This window comes from Ictidomys tridecemlineatus, chromosome 1, assembly GCF_052094955.1.
Source record: "Ictidomys tridecemlineatus isolate mIctTri1 chromosome 1, mIctTri1.hap1, whole genome shotgun sequence".
NCBI classification, from domain to species: domain Eukaryota; kingdom Metazoa; phylum Chordata; class Mammalia; order Rodentia; family Sciuridae; genus Ictidomys; species Ictidomys tridecemlineatus.
In genome coordinates this window covers 252,044,325-252,066,809 of record NC_135477.1, presented here as the reverse complement: position 1 = coordinate 252,066,809, position 22,485 = coordinate 252,044,325, and positions in this window count along the sequence as shown.

The window sequence follows — 22,485 nt, the reverse complement described above, 5'->3', positions numbered from 1 at the left end:
CACGTCCCACCTCTCCAAGGAAGAGCCAACACTCACTCGCACAGAGTTCCTCACAGCAGGAGCACAGGCCTGTTTTGTGGAGTGCAATATGTCCCCCAGGGAAATTCCTGGTTTTAGCCCCAGAAGTTCCACATCCCAGAATCTTTTCAGCCCTAGAAAAACCAGACGAGGGATCACCCTGTCTGTGGCCCATGTTCCACCCATCAGCATATCTAAAAATACTCTGAGAGCAATCCAATGGTTTCACATTTAGTCCTTTTAATTAGAAATGCAAATAGAAATAGAAGCTGGCATAATTTAGTGCTTAGAAGATATACATATCACTTTTTTGTTTCTTTTGCTATACGGGGGATTGAATCCATGGCCTTGCACATGCTAAGCAATACATATTACTTTTGAAATATGGTATTAATTTAAAATTAATTTAATTTAAAACCCTAATCCAAACACTCAATATCTGAAATGCTCTAGAATCTGAAACTTTTTGAGCATCAAGCCAGGGCTTAAAAAGTTTTGAATTTCAGAGCATTACAGATATTGGATTTGCAGATTAGGGATGTGTGAAAGTCAGTTTGTCATTGCTGTAACATGACAAGAACGACTCGGAGGAGGAAAGGTTGATTGTGGGGTCATAGTTTCTGACTCCATAGCTCTGGACCTGAGGTGAGGCTGACCAGCAAGGCAGAGGGCATAGTGGAGGACAGCTGTTCAGTTCATGGCAGCCAGGAAGCAAAGAGCAAGAGTGAGGACCAGGGACAAAATACAACTCCCAAAGGCACACACACAGTGACCCACCTCCTCTGCCATGCCCTACTTGTCCACAGTTACCACCCAGTGACCTACTGAATTATGAATCCATCAGATGTTTAATTTCCCAATTAGGTTACAACTTTCATGATCTAATCATTTCACTTCTGAACGTTCCTAAATTAACACGTGAGCTTTGGGGGATGCCACTTATCCAAACTATAATAAGATGATTGACCAATAAACTCTGCACATAGATTTAAAGATGTGGAAAACTCTGACCTATGAAACAGCATTTCAGGTGAAGGATATTTAAGGATCTCCACTGTGTGTATTCAATCTGTGATGTAGGATCCTGGAGAGTAAGACCTGTATTTTGTATTCGATCTGTATCCCAAATTTGACTGTATTCATTTACTAGGGCTGTCATAACAAAATATCACAGATGGAGTGGCTTAAACAACAGAAATTCATTTTCTCACAATTCTGGAATTTATTTTCTCATACTTCTGGAGATTAGAAGTCCAAGGTGGAGATCATGACAGAGTTGGTGACTGGTGATCTCTTGTCTCTTCCTGGCCTGCAGAAAGCCACAAGGTAGGACGGGGAGATGCTGGAGTCTCCTCCTCTTCTGACAAGAGAACCAGTCCTCTTGGTTAGAGCCATACCTTTGTGCCCTCATTTAACCTCTTTAAACATTCTGTCCACTGTCATATTGAGGGTTAATTCTTCAACATTTATAATTTTGAGAAATATTATTTAGTCTATAACCTGACCATAAGTGCACTGGAGAAGTAGGGTAGAAGTGTTATCTAAAACTCTGTGGAATCTATTTTTTAATTAGTACACAGGAAATGAATAGGAAAAACTCTTATTTTAAAAACATAGTTTATTTTTATTACCTTCAATATATTAGACATAGACTTCTTCTCAATTTCATACCAAATAATTTTTTTTTCTCCAGAGATTAGTTTGGGATCCATCTCTCTGACACATGAGTTGACATCACTTATTGGAAGAGTGATACAATTTTCCAAAGACTGAACATGAAGTATTTTCCATGCTCTTTTCACAAGTCAGAGGTAAAATCTAATGGCTTGATGTAATTTACAATCCTCATACCATGTATTCAAAGTGAATAGCGTGGACTTGTCTGGTCTAGCTGTGAATACCTGTTTCAAACAGTTCCTGAAATTATCGAAACCACCGTCTACTGTGAGAAATGCATTATTTTGATTGCAGCTCCACTTCAAGGGCCATTATGTGGTACTTTGTCAATGCGAGATGTCTCATTAATTAATTCTTCTTGAGTTTTCAAACAGATGATAAGGAATACCACCGGCAAGGAAAAGGAAAACAACTTATCCCACGTAAAATGGGGATAATTCTCATCCCTGCTGGTTTCACAAAGCTTGAAATGAAAATGTAGACATGCTAAAAGCATTGGCAAATTTAAATTCAAGAAAATTCTTGGGTTGTATATTTTGCAAGTAAAAATGTGATTAAATCACATTTCTGGAAAAGCGGGGGAGATAATGATGGTTAATCTTGTTAATCTTGCTTTTACTAAAGTTTTGGCTTTTCTTCCCATCATTGAAAAGTTGCCATGATGATCCAAAATGATTAAATCCCCAGGAAAAAAAAATCACTCATTAAGTGAGGGCAAGGAGTGACAGTCCTCTTCATCTCTGAATCTCAATTCAGGGCACCATTACTTTCCCCTTCAGGACAGGAATGCCCAGTGTGTTACCAACAGTAAACTCTACCTCCTAGCTACTTCCATGGCAGGGACAATTGCAACCCAAAGATCAGATTTTACAAGGTCAGTCAAACAATTTGCTTAGCTTAAAATTAGTAAAAATTCAAGCTCTTAAATATCAACTCAGATAAGAAAGGCAACACCAAAAACCACGTTCAGTGTTCAACCTGGCTCAGCTTCCCTAGCTTCTTTTCACTCCAACACACCCAGAGGTACATGCCTTGTATGAGATGACTAACTACAATTCATCATCAAGGTCTCAAATAAGATTCTACTGTCTCTGAGAAGATTGCTCTGACAGTCTAGGAGAGGAATGGGGCTCCAGGTTTTCCTGTCCCTTCTTATCAAAGGTGTTCAACTACTTACCCCTTTGAATAATCTCACTGGACTATGAGCTTTACAAGGAATAAGAACATGTCTGTGTTTCCTTGCCCATTCATTTATTTATCTGGACAGTCATCAAATATTTTTGAGCACCTTCTATGGACCACATTCTGTTTTAAGAATAGAGACACTGCAGTTACCAAATGGTAATGTCCCCAAGTTGCAAAGCTTCCATTCTAATAGAGGAGGCAAATAGGAAATAAATATATTTGCATATCAGTCTCTTAAGCAGTCTAAAGTAGAATAAAGGGAAGACCTTGTTGAGGAAGTAAGGGCAGAAGTGTGTCATTGTCTGCAGGAAGAGCATTCCAGGCCTGGGGAAAAGCAAGCACCCACCGTGGGGCTAAGACCGGGCAGACTCCATGGATTGTAGGCACAGTAAGGCCACTGTGCAGGAAATAAGATCAAGAGGAGACCAACAGCCAGATCACATGGACCCTTCAGGAACCGCAATGAGGATATCAGGCCTTGCTTTGATGGTGGTGGGAAGCACTTGTAGATTTTTTTTATTGGGATAAAAGTAAAGGAAAGAAGACATGGGAGAAGCTATGGAGGAATCTGACCCTTTACAGGAAAAAAAAATGCCACCTAACTCCTGACCTAGGTAGGGGTAGAGATAAAGAATAGAACACAGAGGTCCAAGGACTGGGCCACGGGATCTTCCATCATCTGAGAAGTCAGTGAGCACCGGAAGGCACAGAAACAGGGCACAGGAGCACAGTGAGAGAACAGGACAAGGTAGGCCTGTTCACACCTGGCTCCATCCCACCTGGAACTAAAGTGGCACAGGAGAGATGCTCAATGAATATTGACAGGATGCCAAATTAATGAAGAGATAAAATAATGGGATTTAAAAAAAATAAAACAATTGAAGCATTTTGCATTCTGCTCTGCCAATTCTTCAATATGATGCTATGACAAAAAGATTCTAAGGCTCCCCTGAGGATTTTATGGGTGGAAATGACATTTTAAAATGCATATATGGGTAGGATGAAAACAGCGAGCACAGATGCAGTTTTGATCTTGATTTCCCTCTTGTTCCTAAAAACAGGCTTTGTGTATTTTTTTATTGCAGGATCCAAATCAGAGAAGAGATGGACCAAATGAAAGGGTTCAGCCTCACCCTGTCCTTGGAGTCCTATCAGTGGACAAGGTACACACCTCAAAAGCCAATTCATACAGTGTGATTGATTTCGGGCTGCCTGGCAGAAATAGGCTACCCCCTTGCCAGTTTCATTTTACAAGTTATTTTCTTTTTTAGCCAGACAAGCATATCTCATGTCTTCCGGCTGCCCTGGATATCTAAGGGAAAAAAGACTGTCACTGGGGATCCTGTGCACGTAGGACGCAGGCTGATCCCCACCTGGTCTACACAGTAGTTGGCCTCTTTCCCTGAATTTAGCGGATAGCCCTCCTGAGCTGTGTGAGACTTTAACACGGGAAAGGTGAGCAGAAAGGGGGTCCCAGGTAGGAATGCTTTCAAATATTTCATGAGCTATTGTGAGATAGTGCCCTATTCAGAAACACAAAATTTCCCATTCAGTGCCAATAGTAATTACCTGTACTGAGAACCCGTCTTGCTAAGTTATCTTAGGAAATTCTCCTAATAACTTGGAAAAGGGGTTAATTTTTTCTATAAAAAGGTAAATTGGACTTGGAAGGCCTGACAAATGTATTCAGTTACCCAATTTGTACTGTCAAGAGCCCAATTTTTACTCCAAATCCTTGTGACACAGATTTTTTTTTTTTTTAATTCACATCACCCCATGCTTTCTCGAGGCACACCACTGAACAATGGATTGAAAAGGACATAAACAAGGCTTCTTGGAACTGAGCAAAACCGTGTAAGTGTCCACACAGCATTGATCTCATTTTCCCCTGACTTGCTTGAATAAAGATAAAGCTACCCTGACGTCACAAAATCTAAGACCAATAAATTTATTATAATTAACTTAGGTGGATTTTGAGACTCAGACAAGCTGTCAATTCAGTTTGATTAAGATCAAATAACAGTGCCTAATTCAAAAATCGTGCATGGTTATATGGATAAGCTTTTATTTCCACACAACTTCATGCCAAGTAAATGTTATCAATCAAGAAACTTCAGGGAACAATTTCTTAATCTTTACTAATTATTCTGTTTACTAAGCGAATATCAGAATCCTTATCCAGAAAAAGCGATTTCTAAAAAATACCCCGTACTCGGCAGCATGTTTCATGTACAGCAGCAGATGCCTCACCTGATAATCTTTCTGGCAAACGTTTCATCTTTAATCTGCAGGTTTAAATCCCACCATGCTGCTTTCTAATCATCTTTTAACTTCTGTTCTTACTGTTTCTTTTCATGTGCAGTTCAGAGTGGAACTCTAAGATCCTGAAAAGAATACTCCCTGATGTAAATGTGCTCATTTAAAAATAATAAAGAAAAAGTCCACTTCATGTATTTCAAATACCTAAACTTCCAAGACATCTTCTCCCCAGCCCCAGGAAACACCATTGGGTATGTGTACCCAGTGGTCTTCTTTACTGTTCTTCATTTATTTAACAGTTTCTAGTCAAAAGCAGCTAAAAGAAATGGACTGGGGGATCTTCTCTCCCAACTGTATTTTGTTGGATTTTTTTAAAATTCACTATAACTCTGTGAGACTATATCAACAATCTATTGTGTGTGTAGGTATAGGTGTAGGTAATTTGTGGGTAAGAAATGTGTATACATCATATATTATATATATATGTATATATATATGACAAATAATAGATTATTATATGAAATTGTAACAGAAATGCCCAACTACTTCCGTAACACTGTTAAATATAGCACCTGCTTACTTTGCTGGAAAAATCTTTTTCTTTGAAGTGCTCATCTGAGGGTGGGAGGCCTTCTACAGTACCTACTGATGACTAGTGCTGTATGCTTGTGACCACTGGGGTCTTTGCTTTATGTGGTAGCTTCATCCTTCGGTGGATCTGCAAGTGTTAGGCTGTGTTGAAAAAAAAAAAAAAAGCAGAACACATGATGTTTCCTGAGAACAGAAATCACTGCAGTGTCAATCATGTGGATGGAAGCTGGTCTCCAAAGTCCTGAGGGCAAGAAGGGACACCCAGTATGTCATCCTTGATCTGGGCTTTGAGGTGACTGATCAGAAGGATCAAAGCAAGATTTCTCCTGCAGAGTCATACCAGTTGCCAGCAAAAGAAGGACCTTGGGTGCCTGAGATTTCCCCAGGACCCATGCTGTCATAGGGGTCTGTAAACCTGTGGCACCAACTATATATATTTTATAACTGCATTTGCCTACACCTTTTGCCAAGCATATTTCATTCTTTCAAGGAATCTGTAAGATGCTTGTGCAGGCATTATATAATATATTTACATGATATTGATATAGCCTTCCACTCTGGGGCCAAAAAACGCCAGCATGACTGCAAAGGGGAATTAGAGAATAATCCCAAGGACACGGTGATTTCCTGGAATCCATCCAGGCAGGAGACTGGTGCTTGGTTCCACCAGTTCATTTTCTTTCCTCTGAGAACTTGGGGGATCCAGCTTTGTTTTTATTGAGAAAAGCAGTATTCTGTGGAAGCCCACTTCGGGTAGGAGGGCAGGAAGCACAATCAACATGGGCTGGGAAATTTAAGGAAAGCAGGGGGCTATGAGCCAAGGCTTCAAAGGAATACCCTAGTCTGTTTTCTGTTACTATTACATACTACCAGAGACTGGATAATTGTAAAAGAAATTTATTTCTCACAATATTGGAGACTGGGAAGTCCAAGATCAAAGGGCTTCTTGCCTCATTACAGTGTGGTAGAAGGTACCACATGGCAAGACCATACCAGAAAAGGGAGGGGAGAGAAGGAGGAGAGGAGGGAGGGTTCAGAGGCAAGAGAATGCTCAAAAGAGACAGAGTCCAATTTTATGCCAAAGCTACTCCCAAATAACCAGCCCATAGGGTCCCCTGATCTAATCACCTCTGGCAGATACCCTCCCAATATGGTCACAGTGGCCAGGAAACTTCAATATGAATTTGGAGGGACATTTCAACCACAGCAAGGTGTAATAGTTTAGATGGGTAAAAAAGAGGGAAATAGGGTGCCCTGGGCAGAGAGATCCTATGAGTAGAGGGAGGCAGCAGGAATGAAGCCCATCATGTCCCTAGAAGCTCACGGGCTGACTGGAGTGGGATCCAAGGAGGGACCAGTTAGGATTGTGAACTGATACCAATGGGATGTGGCGGGGATGGAACCTTTCTCTGGTGAAACAGTGGAACAAGGCCATGACATTCACCCTGGGAAGGCAGGTAGGATTGACAGAAAAGACAGCAATGATTAGAATAGTGACCCATCTCAGGGGAAAACACTGGCAGGGGGTGATTCTGTGAGGAGGGGTGAAGACCACCCAGGAAAACACGGGAGATACAGGATAGAGTGAAAGAGAGATGAACCAAAGAAATACATAGAAGGAAAAATGATAAAGCATAGAAATCAGGTGGTATCTTTGCAAAAGGTAAGTATGTCAATTTCCTAGGACTGGTGTAACAGAGTACCACGGACTGTGTAACTTACAGAAATTTGTTTTTTGACATCAAGGTACTGACCAGGTAGTTTCTCCTGAGGCATCTCTGCCTGCCTCTTGGATGCAATTGTCCCCCTATGTCTTCCCATGGCCTTCCCTCCATGTTTGTGCCTGCTTCTTTCCACTTCTGATAAAAATGGCAGTCCTGTGGAGTTGGGAAGCACCCTGGTAGCCTCATTTTAACTTAATGACCACTTTACAGACCTTGTCTCCGAATGCAGCCATTCTCTGAAGTACTAGTACTTAGAACTTCAACATATAAATTGGAGAAGACATAACTCAGTCCCAATAGCAAGGTAGATTGGGGAGAAGGAGGCAGAAGATGATAAATTCAGTTTAAGCATATTGAATTAGGAGGGTGTCAAGCCAGTCTGCAATAATCTCTTGCTGTGAAGGTTTCTAAGTAGCAAATTTATTTTTTCAGTCCTCAAAGGATGATTCACTTTTAAAAGCAACTGCCATTGCAATATAATGTGGGGAGTCCTAGAAGCAAATTTCCTATGGACCCTTCATGCTAGAGAGGCTTCTAATTTTCTGCAATAATTTATACCAGCATGTCTGAGTATTCCACACATCATTAGTGCCCCAAAATGCTTTGCAATAACAAGCTTTCTATGGCCAAAGAAATTTGGGGAACTTTACAGACTATGGTTTCTCTCCTAGAGAACCACAATCCAAAGAGACAAAGGCTTTTAGAAGTCTCGGTCAGTATTTTGCTTAATCTGCATTCCCCATGTGATTTAACCATGAAACACTCTTTTACATATAATGTTTGTGAATATCTTGCAAAATAGATTTTTGTGAAAAGTTCTTCTTAGACCTGCTTTGAAACTCATGTTCTGGCCTCAGTTAACCCCTGGAGTAGCTTTTGAGTGTGGCATCAGCAGGACAGAAGACAACCTGTAATACCCAACAATAATTTTGCACGCTGAGAGGGCTAACATACAAAAACCATGGCAGCAGATTAAGGTAATGATGTTCTCTCTTATCCTATTGGAAGTGGAGTAATGTTCTTCCAGGGAAGATGTCCACCTCCCCATTTCAGGAAATCACAAATAGGTTTTGGTATAAGCAAGAGCAAAATTAGGTTTTCTAATGGAATTAAGTTTGCCAATCACCTGGCTTTAGAATGAAGAAATTTTCCTGGATGACTCAGGGATCCCAATGTAATCACAATACCCCTCTGATGGGAAAGAAGCAAGTAGAAGTGCCAGAGCCAGAGAGGTGACTACCGGAGGGGGCTGGACTGGCCGTTGCTGGCTTTGATGACAGAAGCAAGCCAGGAGGCACAAATTTCCCCAAAGGCTGGAAAAGACAGAAAATTATCTTCTCAACCTCCAGAAGGACCTCAGCCTTCTCACCCCTTTAATTTTAGTACAGTGAGACCCTTTCAGATTCCTGATCTTGAGAACTACAGGTAAATAAGTCCATGTTGATTCAAGTCATTAATTTTTTTGGATGTTTCTTATGGGAGAAATAGAGAACTAACACAGAACCTCACCAGGATAATTTGACGGGTCTTACAAATTGTTGGTTTTTAAAGGTAAGTTATATGCTTGCTTGAGAAGAAACATAATATCTAAATATAAGTGCTTATTATTCATATGATTGCAAGACAGTTCTGTTTCAAGTGTTCATAATCCAACATGAGAACAGCAAGACCATCCCAATCATCAGATACACAATGCAGATCAGAGCAGAGTGCATCTATTATCTGGGCCTGCATTATTTGTTGACTGGAGGTAATTTTCCAAAACAAATCTATGATTACGATTAAGATGATAGACTACACACAGCAATGATGTGCCTGTCGTTTGATTCAGTCAAAACAGGACACAGTCACTCCTGCATTTGCTGCTTGCCACGCTGGGCCCAAAAGTATCAGTTCATTCTGCGAATTTTAATTGTGTTGCAGCTACTGCCTCCAAGACACTGTTGTAGACACTGCAATGGCTGCAGTCTCCGTTCCTACATGACTCACATTTCAGTGAAGTCAATGAGGGTAGCAGACAAATAGCAGTATTTACCTCTCAGGCAAAGGGTGGGTATTAGTTTCCTGGGGCTGCTGTAACAAAGTACCTCACGCTGGGTGACCTTAGCAACAGAAATCTACAGTCTCACATTTCTGGAAACCAGAAGTTTGAAATGAAGGTGTTGGCAGGATTGGCTCCTTCTGCAGGCCTCTCAGGTACCTCCTGGCATTCTCCCGGAGTCTGCACATCATCTTCCCTCTGCCTGTGTCTTCTAGGTAGGCAAACTTCCCCTTCCTATAAGGAGGCTGTTTATACCACAGTCACTCTAATAACATCAGCTTTACTTGACCATTTGCAAAGAGCCTAATTAAAAACAAAAGTCAGATTAATAAGAAGAGGGGGTAAAACGTCAGCCTCTTGACAGGGTCGGGGGACATGATTCAGCCCCTTAGCAGGGTGGCTTTAGGTTCGCCTTAAACTGAGTCTTCTTTGAGCACTTACAGTTGTTGTTCAGTCAAGTCTGAAAGTGAGAGGATAACGTCACAACAACAATCATGTCTTTGTCTTATTTTATAAAAGCCTCCCTATAAGTATATCATATTTTTTTCTTCTCAAAAACTCTATAAGACACAAATTAATACCCTCATTTATAAAGATAATTAGATTTAAAAAACATTGCTCTCCATGCTGAGATCACAGAGCATGGCGGTCAGTGGTAGGTGTGGATTCACATACAAGTTGGAACTGTTTTATCTAATTTCGAGGCTCAAGATCATCTGTCACTTGAGATTACTTGAATCTGGCAAAGATGGTCATGATGAAGATTGAGGAGTTACTAGAATGTGATCCCACCCATTACTAGATAAAATTCTCACCAATATTATCCCTTTCTGTTACATTGAACTCCCTTCAGATGAGCTGAGAAATCACCTCTTCCGGGATTGACCATCCTCCTGACTCTCAAACCAATAAACCTTTCTTTCCTGAGAGAGACATGCTGTGATCAATATTTTCCTGCATCGAACAACCCTAGAAGATCTGGCCTCAAACTTAATCCCATTTTATTCACTTTCATTCTCTTCTTATTCAAATTTCTTCCTTTAAAAAAAAATCAAAAGAAATTTCAAAAGGCAGATGATCATGGCCACACAGGGGGCTGCTCTAACGGAGCTTCAGAGAGAGCTCCATGCTGCCAGTCACTCAAAAGGCTAAGCGGCCCCCGGGGGGTTATTAATTGAGAAAGCATGTGATCTGTATGCTGCAGAGGAGGGACGGCCCACTCTTCATTACAGATCTATGCTCTGCTTTCTCCACGACCTTTGCTGGAACTTGTGAGGTAGCAGGGCCGTCCACGGGCTTCGGGCAAAAGGAGGAGACTATTTAACATGAGCCACAGTGTGAAAGTGAGGACTCACACCCCTGCTATGACCTATTCTTCTATGTTGCCTTAATTATCTCCCAATTTGAAAATATTCAAATTGCATGACTTCTGCAATTGGAATTGCATGGGTTTCTCCATCAATGGTTCTATATTGTGTCCTATCATTCTAATAAAACAGATTTTGAGGAGGCAGCTCATTAGAAAATTTTACAAGTGAAAATCTTACCTCTGACAAGACATATGAATGAACTGGCAAAAAAATATATAAAAATTGTGTCTAGATTTCTCTAGTAGTGGTACTAACAGATGATAGAAAACACAATCTTGTCAACATACCTAAGAAAGAAAACTGTTCTTGAGCCAAGAGCCAAGGCCTTCAAAAAGTTCCCCAGGGTATGCAAATCACTGTGATATTTAGAACTTGTGTCTTCAATTAAAAAAAAAAAATGACATCCAGTTAAACCAAAGCCTTAAGAGAACTAAGCTCTTAGAGATATCTGTTTTGAAATCGATTACTTCAGCCACTCTAAGCAATGGCTATCTTAAATTCTGTAGTTCTTTATGGATTAGAAAATACATGTACTACATCCTCGAATCCCCCCATCCAACCTGAAAAATAGATAGGACCGGAAATATTGCCATCCCCACTTCATTGATGAGAAAATTGAAGCTCGGGAAGTCAGCACAATTTGTTTCTGTTTCAGAAATTTTGTCACCCCTGAGACTCTTGTTCTGTGCAGAGTACGTTATGTCTCACTTATTTACACTCTACTCTTAGGATGAGAGCTACCACATGCTTTTGCATCATCTGCATTCTCAGTTACCCTTGAAAACCTGATAGTGCCATGTCCCTGATGGGACCAAACCCAGACTAGATTTCATACACTTGGCTGTATCTCACAAGTACTTTGAATTCAGCAGGTTCAAAACTTGATATACCTTGCAACAAGCACCTGCTCATAGTACCACCACTCACCTACTGAAGGAAGAGAGAGACAGTGTGCAAGGAAATTGTTGGAGGGAACTTCTCGACATAGCAGTTCTTTTTCTCAGTGTCTCTCTGTCGTCTCAGCATTTACTAATTGCAGCATTTACACCATCAGAATTTACATCTTTCTATATGCATCTCCTCACTCCAGGTTGTATTCATGCTTTGACTTCTCCTCAACATTTCAAAGATTTCAAGAGCAAGAGCTTGATTGGCATGCCATGTATGTTTGCTGAGATTTATCTGTAATTTAAGAATAGTTGTAGATTATGGAAAAAGTAAGAGAGAGACTCTCCCATATGCCTCCAATTTCCCGTATTATTAACATTGTGTATTAGTGATAGAGGAAAGACAGATGTGAATGATGGGAACACAGAGGTTATGAATCATTCTATAAAATGGGACTACTGTGCTGACCTCCACATGCTTTCTTTTCCAAGAAGTAATTTATCTGCATCCCTGCCTGGTCTAAGTGGACAGGATATGTCATAATCCTCAGCAAAGTACCTATTAGCTGCAGGAGAAATGCAGGCCCAAGATCATGTCAATAAGAGGAACTCAAGTTACCCTGAAAGGGGAGACTTTTGTGACCCTTTTTCACAGACCACATCCTGAAACTCAGGGAGATAAGAATAATTTCTCCTAACCCTAAAATCTGTAAGAATTTACCATTAAGAATCCAATTAGAATCTGTCAACTTGGTCAACTGAGGTTGTCATGGCAGTTGGGACTTGGAAGTCAGACATCATTTTGCTGTGAGTAAAAAGTCAAGAGGTAGACCTGGGTGGGGCTGTCTAGAAACTTCTCCGAGAGCCCCAAATAGAATGAGTGCAGGAGAGGCACCCTCTTCTCTCTGAGAGGACCCACTCTCTCCCTTGAGAGTATCCCCTTTCCCTTTTCCTAACCCTTCAGTAAGCCCTGGCCTGTCACTCTGAGCGACCTGTCTGAAATCTTTCTGACTTGATCAGGTTTGAAGGGAGGTTTTCAGACTTGAATCAGTTTCCCAAAAGGCCCCCACCCTGTGACATGCGTATGGTACATTTGTCACAATTAATGAACGAATGTGGTTTGCTATTAACTGAAGTCTACACTGTTTTCAGAGTTCCTTAGGCTTCATCTAATGCCCTTTTTACTCTCCATGTCTGGGTAGCCTGCTCTTGGCTGTGACAGTTTCTGACAGTGTGTTGACCTTGACAGATTCAGGGAGCACTGGTCAGGTGTCTTGTAAAATGTCCCTCCATTTGGAGTTGTCTGAACTTTCTCCTATGACCAGACTGTTCCTGTGGGTTTAGGGAAGAAGACTGAAGAAGTGAAAATGAATTGATTGTCACATGATGTCATCCCTGTCAATCTCGGTCACCTGGTGAAGCTATGACTCAGTTTCCACTATGAAGTTGTAATATCTCTCTCCTCTACACTGTACTCTTTGGAAGAAAGTGCCTCTGAGTTGCCCACAGTGAAGAGGAAAAGTTAACTCTCTCCTTGAAGGAAGAACATAGCACATGTGATTTGGAATTTTGCACAGATTTGGAGTTTTTTTATCCTTTTTTGTTTATTGATTTATTAATTTATCCAGTCATTTATTTGAGCTTTCATTTATGTAAACATGGACTCATGGGTATTTATTTTATACTTTGGGTTCTATTCTGGCTCAAATTCTTCCAGCTTTGATCACAAGAAGCTCTTTTTTAAGTTTTATATTCATATAAAATAAAGTAGTTTTCTATTAAAACAAAAACATCATTGATGGGTGCAATCTTGAATTTTACAATTGGAGAAAATAACATATGCCAAGTAATTGAGATGCTTAGTACCTGATCTTAATCAACCATGTGTGACTTTCTGTTCTTTTGTATGCATCCCCTTCCCACCGCTTTCCTAACTCACCTTCCTATCATAACTAATCCTCACGTGCAGTTTGGCAAGATGATGAACTAGGTTTATCTGTTTCAGAGATGATGAACCCAGACACAGAACTTCTCTGTGACATGCCCCCAGGCTGTGCCCGCCACATGAGGAAACTCAAACCTCCCTCCTGCAGAATGATGGTCTGCCTCTCGCTTCTGGGCCTGGCAATCAACAAGGTGTCCACGGTGCCCTTTGCAAAGGCTGGAGTTCCCCTGCAAAGGGAGGCTGATGTTCTGCACTGCTTCCCCTGGGTAGAGCCCCCTCCTGCATGCAGGGCCCTGAGGAAAGGAAATTTCAGCTGCTTCTCAGGGCCATCTGCTGTTCTGAATTCCCACCTCCTCCAAGGAGCTTCACAAACAAGCTCCCTGTGTTTGCCCTGATCCTCAAAGACCTTTATTTAATATCCACTCACCTGTTAGGTTTGGCCTTCTTTTCAAAACAAACAGGACTCATTTCTGTTCTGAAGAGCTAAGCTCTATTAAGCCACTACCAAAGGCTGACTGAAGATGAAATTTTAAGCTCCCTGTGCTGCATTAAGAAGGGAAGGGAAGGGAGGGCCGAAAGACAGAAGGCACACACCGGGTAAAAGAGAAAGTGCTGGGGTTCCATTCAGAGATTTGCTCTTAATTAGCTCTCTGACCTCAAAGCACCCTGTCACTCCCTGTGGGCCTCAGTCTCTTCATCTGTAAGATGTAAACGTGGGGATTAGGGCCTTTCCAGAGTTAGAAGATAAATTCTTCAATGAACAATTTTATTTTATACACACATCGTTGGATTAAATTTTCTCTAAACAATATTTACATTTTCTGCATGTGCTTACTCTGATATTTGTTTAAATTTCTAAAATATTTTCACTTTTTAAATTGACAAACAAAAATCTATACATTGTGCTATGGCTAGATCAAGCTAATTAATGCATTACCTCCATAGACGAATAATTGAGTCTGATTATTTTTTGGAGTGATATATTTATATATAATGATATTTTGCATTTTATTCCATATCAGTTTTTAAAAATTTAATCCATGTGGTTTGAGAGCCTGTACAATTGGTTTACTGAGCCATTAAGAGCTTGTGGTCTAAAAACTATTGAAGGTGGCATGGGAGGATTAGATGAACTCTAGATAGGGCAAAGAAGAGGGAGGGGAAGGGAGGAGGCATGGGGTAGAAAAGACGGTGAATGAGACGGACATCATTACCCTAAGTAGATGTATGAAGACACGAATGGTGTGACTGTATTTTGTGTACAACCAGAGACATGAAAAATTGTGCTCTGTATATGTAATATGAGGTGTAATGCACTCTGCTGTCATACATAACAAATTAAAATAAATAATTAAAAAATAAAAACTATTAGAGCTAGCTGGTGCCTAAGAGAGTCCACAGCTCACTCATGAGGCTTCTAGGTAGGGCTTGGATAGATGCTCAGAGTCACCAGGGGATGTCAAGAAGATGTCAGAGTCACCAGGGAACTCCAATCCTGTCTATCTGCCTGATTTTTTTTCCCCTTGAGTCTGTCTTAACTGTGTGGTCTTGAGCAAGCAACTCAACTTTCTGAGCTTCAGTGTTTTTATCTCTAAATAAGATCTGATGTCAGGAGTATATTAAATAATACAAGTCACATCTCGTCCAAATTATATAATCATAAAAGACTCAAGGGGAAAAGTACTCTTATTGAGGTCTGGGCCATCTTCCATGGGGGAGGGCACTGTGAAGACTCCCCAGTGGAGAGGTCTCGAGGAAATGGTGAGTCTTTGGTGCACCTTTGGGCCGAGTCCCCTCGGATGCCCCTGGCTGTGTTGTGGGGGTGCCTTGGGCTGTGCACTGCTGAGAGCTTGTCAGACCCCTCGTGGTTTTCATCACTGTAACCAAAGTAACCGACAAGCACTACTTAAAGATTGATCTTGGCTTATGGTTTCAGGGGCGCAGTCCATGGCTGCCTGGCTCCAAGGCAGGGACGTCATGGTGAAAGTCCACGGCAGAGGAGAACTGCTCAGCTCATGGTGGCCAGGAAGTACAGCAGAATGGTGAGGGACCAGGACAGCCCCCAGGGCCATGCCTTCCGCGACCTCCTCGTTCCAGATGTTGTCCATCTGCCGCTTCTTTTCACCACCTCCCAGGAAGTCCATTCAGATTATGAATCCAGAAAAGGAGTTAATCCACAGATGGGCTCAGGTCCCTCGTGGTCCAGTTGTTTCACCATTACTCCATCTCCTGGCCATGCTTCCACCACATGAGCTTTTGGGGGGACTTTCCACATCTCAACCATAACACCCAGATACTCCTCAACTATTTGCCTGAAGTTGCAATAATGATGTTATTTATCATATAATAATAATAATGCCTGCCATATTTTCTAAAGTGAAGAAATTTCAACTAAAGTAAACAATCTGTTTTCCCTTTCAAATCTCTTTACTTTGGTTGGAAATCTCCCCACTGTACTCTTCATGCTATTTTAGCCCCCTTCTAACATGTTCTCAATCCCATCCCAATCCATCATCCACCCATGCAAACCCCATCAGTGACTTATCTCCAGGTTCTCCAAGCCCTTTCCAGAAAGAGAACCTGGTCCCCCAAGATAATCAGGATACTTAGTCAACAGGTGTCATCTTTAAAGGAAGTCTTCTATGGAGGAGGAGGGTTGTCTCTGCCCTCCTAAAATATAACAAACATGAGAGCATTTTTATAAATAAAAAATAAAGGGCTTTATTCTCCCTGTTGAAAATTAGAGAGAAAACTTCTCCTTGCTCTTCTTAGAACATTTGAAAACTTGTCATTTTAATCCCTTTCTCTTTTAACAATAAAAAAAATCTTTTAAACAGACCCAGGAGCCGTCCCTACAAAAGTTAGCAGAGAAGATAAAATTCCCATCTTCCAGTTTCAGGTGGGGATAGGAGTCCACCTTAGGTGAGCACATGCTTCAGGTTAACAATAAGACTTCAGTGGATGAAAAGCCAGAAAGGGACGGGACTCATTGCTCCTTGCACCTCCTGAGCCCACACAGCCCACTGTGCCTCCCTGTCTGTGCTCAGGGAGGCTGCTCCAGGTCTTGCCATTGGCCAGTCATTGGGAAGGTAGCAGGGGAGTGTGGTCTGCCAGCATCTGCTTAGATTCCTAAACAAAGCATCATAAACTAGGTGGCTTATAAACAGCAGAAGTTTATTTCTCACAGTTCTGGAGACTGGGCATCCAAGATCAAGGTACTTGCTGGAAGATTCAAAGTTCGGTAAAGACAATCTCCTCGTTCTTACATGCTATCTCCTTACTGTGTCCTCACATAGCAGAAGGACAAACAAGCTCCCTTTGTCTTTTTTAATAAGGGTACTAGCTCCCTCCAAGCTAGTAAGGAAGAATCCCTAGCACAAAACAGATACTGCAGTCTTTTATACTAATCACATGCATTCTGCCATTTTTGCTGTATGATTCTGGTTGAAGGCACATCACATGCCCCTCCCACTCTCAAGGGGCAGGGATCACACAAAAGGCAAGCGGTTTGGGAGCCACCTTAGGGTCTGTCTGATACAGGGAGGGAGAGCTCTGCCTTCAGTACCCCGGCTCCCTACACACAGGCTTTCAGCTTCCCTGACCCTGCATTCTGAAAGTTACAGGGCCTCCCATTGTGACAGACAAAACTGTCCCTGTACATTTTCAAATGCATGTTACATCCAGGATTGCTTCCACTGAGAATCTCTTCAGCCACTAGTTATCAAATTGACCACAAAATTGCTAAATTTTCATTCCTTTTCCTGCTCTGTGTTTGTGATCCATAACAAACTAGAAAATAGTTCTTCATCTTCTTATGCTCCAAACAGCACCTCATAGTCAACAGTACAACCCATCTGTCCAGCTGCGTGATGCATTAAGTAAACCTCCTTGTAAGGAAGACATTTAAATAAAATTCAGTCTAAAAAGACACTGCCTATCTCATTGTGAAAAACATTTCTTTTTTCATGAAAAATGAAACATAAAAGAGAGTGGAGTCAAAAAATGCAACTCATTTTTGCACCCACGAACCTAGACCCACCGTGTTTCTGGTGAAAAGACTCTGTAAACTTCTACTTGATTCTTTTGCAACTAAAGCGTTTGCTTCCTCTCCCGTCAGGGCAGCACAACTGGTAGAGAAAGGTTTGAACTCCCCAAAGGATAGACTTAATTTAATGTCTTCACAAACTGTCCTTACAATCATTGATACAAGAAAAGATAATTGTGTCACTTTCCATTTTCATTACATTCCAGGTCTGTAGTGGAAATGGATTCATTTAATGCCTTTCAGAACTCTCCCAAAGATACAATCAAAAGAGGGAGAGTGCATTGCAGAATGGGGGCATATTTTGGTTGTCTTTCATCCTTTAGGATGAGCTACATTAAATATGGAAAGATAATCCAAATTAAAACTATTCTAGTTACCTAATGATTTTTTTTTTCTGGGACTAGCTTGCTTATAATAAAAGCCATCCTTGTTTACTGAAGTCTATTTTTGCACATGTCTAATTTTTAAAAGGAGATGTGATTCCATAGCTGACCTTAAAAGATAGTTGACATATACATATACTTCATATGTGCTTTGCAGATCTAGAGGAAACCTAGGACCATCTTCACTTTAGAAACTCATAGAATCTGAGGCTTGATCACGTAGAGTCAAACACAAGTCTTCCAGGATACCGTGATACAGAATGAGACTACCCCAGTTTGAAAAGCCTGGTCTCTTAAGAACACTTCTCCACTTGCGATGTGCACAGAAATCATCCCAGATCCTGTCACAATGTGGATTCTGATTCAATGAGCCTGGATTGGATGGAGGTCCCTGTCTGTGAGGAGATCCCTGGTGATGTGTTATGCTAATGTGGCTGATCAGAGCTGGGATCAGGGTGAGGTCAGTGAGGCACTTGCAAGGAGCATAAAACTTAGGATATGCCAAAATACTCAATAATAAAAATAAATAATATTCTAAGCAATATTAAAAAATGAAAATGAAAGCAAAAATATACATGATATAAAAATATCAAAAAATATATATATAATGCAGACGGGACTGTTGTACGTTTTAGCACCCTTCTCTGTCACACAGCAGGAATGCTTGTTTTCATTAGCTGAAAATTCAAACCTGTGCTGTGCTTCCCTGCAGAAACCGCCACACAGGTTTGTGAGGGACAGGAGAGCGGAACAGAGAACATGGCTGAGATTTTATAAGTCATAATTTGTTAATTGTAGAGATTTTATTAATATTTCTCACCTTGTTTAAAATATGGAGGGTAAGTTGAGCTAAGACTCCAATCTGGCTTGCAGGGTACCACTGTCCCTGTTCAGATCACACTGGGAGCAGCAAAGCTACCTTGACTCTCCCTGCAGAGAGCTTTCCTCTCCAGGATGCTCCTCTGTGTCTGAGGCCGTGGTTGCCTGACCTATAGCACCAGCACCATCTAGGAGACTTTTTTGAAATGCACAATCTCCAGTCCCCACAGAAGACTTCTAAGTTAGAATCTGCATTTTAACATGACCCTTGGATGCATTGATAAAAAATAATCTGAGAATCCTGGTTTTACAAATTTCTAATTTCTTTCATTAATAATATGAGCTCTTCTTTATTTGCCTTTTGTGTGCCCCTCAATAGTTCTGGATCTCTGCATTTGGGAGATTTCCACACGTATTTGGTAAAGAAGAAAGTGAACATTTATTTCCTGCAGCATCCTTATATAGTTTAAATTCCTTATTGTATTTCTGAGCCAACAATGATAAATGGCCTCTAGAAAAAAAATTCCATTTTCACGGGGAAGAAAGAAGAAATAAAAAATAAGCAGGCTCTGTGGCCACAGGAATGTTTGACATCTGGCCAGCACCCACTGTTCCTATGTAGAGATGGATAATTTTTCAAGGAGAATGTCAAGACTGACTGCATTAACCTTGAAACATTGGTCCCTTTTGATTGTAAATTCTGCAGCCTTGTGCAGGGGGTGGGGGTGGGGGGGTAATCTAGAGAGAAAAGCAGAGAGAAAGAGTGGTGGTGGAGGGAAATAACACTTGCTCAGAAGCACAATGAAAGATCTCCCTGGAGCTTAGTCTTAGGCAACCTCATAGACAAAATGCCATTGATCTCTAATGTTCTCCTGAATGAAATCCTTACATTTGTTAGGTGAAAATTCAAAACCTTCCACCCCTTCTAGGAAAATAGGTCTCCTTAGAAAAGTTGTTTAAAAAATGCATCTGCTCCTTTTACACCCGTGGAGAACTAGAGTTCTGAAGAATTAAACAACTTAAACTGCATGGAATTATAGAACTTCAATGCTGAGGAACCGTTAGGTAGCTGTTTATCCAGAATGATTTATAACACAGGAATCTCTTCAGACAAGATCCCAGTTTGCCATTGTCAGAATCCATATTTCTCCAGTTCATTGACAAAAGTGTTCATGCAAACACCAGGCATGACATTGCAGTAACTCTTCAGCTGTGTCCAGAGGACAAGCCACAGGGATGTCATGTGAACCAGTAGTTGAAGGGTTGGAAAAAAGGAGAGAAGTAACATTCAAAAAAGCAGCTTGGAGCAGAAGGAAACATGAAAATCACTGGGTCCTGGAATACTATCTATTTCTACTGATTTGATTTTTAAAAAGTCATTTTATTTTACTGTATATCAAAGAAGCCAAAATTAATTGATGAATGAATTTTAGAAACCCACCATTCTACCTACCCTCATCATAAAACTTAATATCAGGATGTAAGAAAAATGCTAATGGACCTACAATAAAATAAAAAATAAAAAAGGATCACCTGCCACTTAAATAGCTATCTAATAAAAAAAAAGGGTTAAGTCTCAGAAACCCACGGCTGAAAAATACCACTTTTCTTTTGACAGCTTAGGTCACAAGCACCACCATTCAGGGACTCTACATTTTAAACCTGCAAAATCCATTTTCCTCCTCGGGTGTTCTTTCCTTTTATTGCAGTGTATATACCACTCAGTTTACTTTGTCTGATATTTGCTTTGACTCTTATCCACTTCATTCCTGTCCTCTCTTTCTTACTCTCTTTTAAAAACTTGGTCCTTGTTGAGAAAGTTGAATTGACAGCCTAAGAGACCCAAATCCTCTGTTTATCCAGACAAAAGTAAAGAGAAAAGCAATGAGAATGAGCGTGTCCCCAGCCTCCAGCGTGCCCTCAGATTGACAGCTGCTCCTGCAGCTCTTGGAAAGCCCCTCAGCCAGGTGACCTGGGAGTCAGGCACTACCTAATGTCTCAGCATTAAACATGGCGGGTAGATGACTCCTGCAAGGAGATAATAGGACCCATGGTCCTCTTAGCTGTACCATTTCTTACCTCAAATTTCAGTGGAGTCAGCACTGCTCAGGCTTTCAAAATTCTGAGTGTGTGAATGTTCGTGTGTGTGTGTGTGTGTGTGTGTGTGTGTGTGTGTGTATGTGTGTGTGTGTGTGTACTCGTGGCGGTGGGTATGGACCTGTAGTGCATTATCAGACTTTTCATGTATTCTGGCACCTATTACATTGCAGATTTTAATTAGAGTGGTCTCAGAGAATTCCTGAAATTCTGCATTTCTATCAAGTTCTCAGGTGATTCGGATGCTGCTGCTCTAGGGACTACAGTTTAAGTGGCAAGAGTTCTGTTAGGATGAGATCAGAAATATTTGCCACAAGTCAAGTATTTCCTCCCTCAATTATTTCCAGGATTGGTTTCAGGATAGAAATTAGGAAGCTCCCTTATGCGTAAGTCACTAACTCCCTCCAGGGTAAATACCACCACCCCTGGCTTCTTGACAGTGACAGACACTGCTGGGGCCAGGAATCTGTAGTTAAGGAGGATCTTTCTTTGCCTGATAATGTTCTATTACATGTAAAGTCAAGTGTCAGCAGGACTTGGCCAATACAGCTTGGAAAGCCGAGGACACTCATTCCTTGCTCAATATTAATTGGTATAAGGCCTCTCTGTAGTGAGCTTTCAGAATCTCCAACTGGAAAGAATCAGCTGGAGAATGAACCAAATTTTATTCTCCAAATAGCTATGTCACTTCATTTGTTCTTATCATCATAGTTGATTTCAAGACGCTACTATTTTGAGTAATACGCTAAAAAAATTTAAATAGATAGGAACAACTGTTAATTTTTCACTTAGGGAGAATCCCATGCCTAAACTTACTCATTTCTTAAGGCTTATATAAGGATGTGACAAAATCTGTATTTCCTAACAATTTTTTTTAATTTCCCCATAATTGTGGGCTGGAACAGTAAGTCTGACCCATCATGCAACTATTATTCAGTGAATTTCCAAAGAACTTCTTTTCCAAAATGATACAAAACAGTAGATAGAAAACACACAATGAGAAATAGAAAAAAGAAATTGAGGCAGCTGGAAGTTTGGGGTTTCTAAATGAAAAATTATCAAAGGATGTCACAGCTTACAGACATCTTTTAGAAGATAATTGATGTTGCAGAGATATTTTCTTTATATATAAATATGAGAAACTCACATGTGCCTATACAGTGAGAAAATAAAACTTCAAAAGGGAGCAAATATAACTGGGTATTTTATACAAATTTACTTTTTAATATTTTTTCACTATTTTCACTATTTTCTATTAGAGCGTTATAGTTGTACACAGTAGTTGATTTAATTTTGAAAAAATCATACATGCATGGAACTTGACTCACTCCATTTCAGCCTCTGGTGCCCATTTTCCTCCCTTCCTCCCTCCCCTTTTTTTTCTCTATTCTGTTGGTCTTCCTTTCACTCATTTATTCATGTTTAATTGGTGCTTCATAGATAA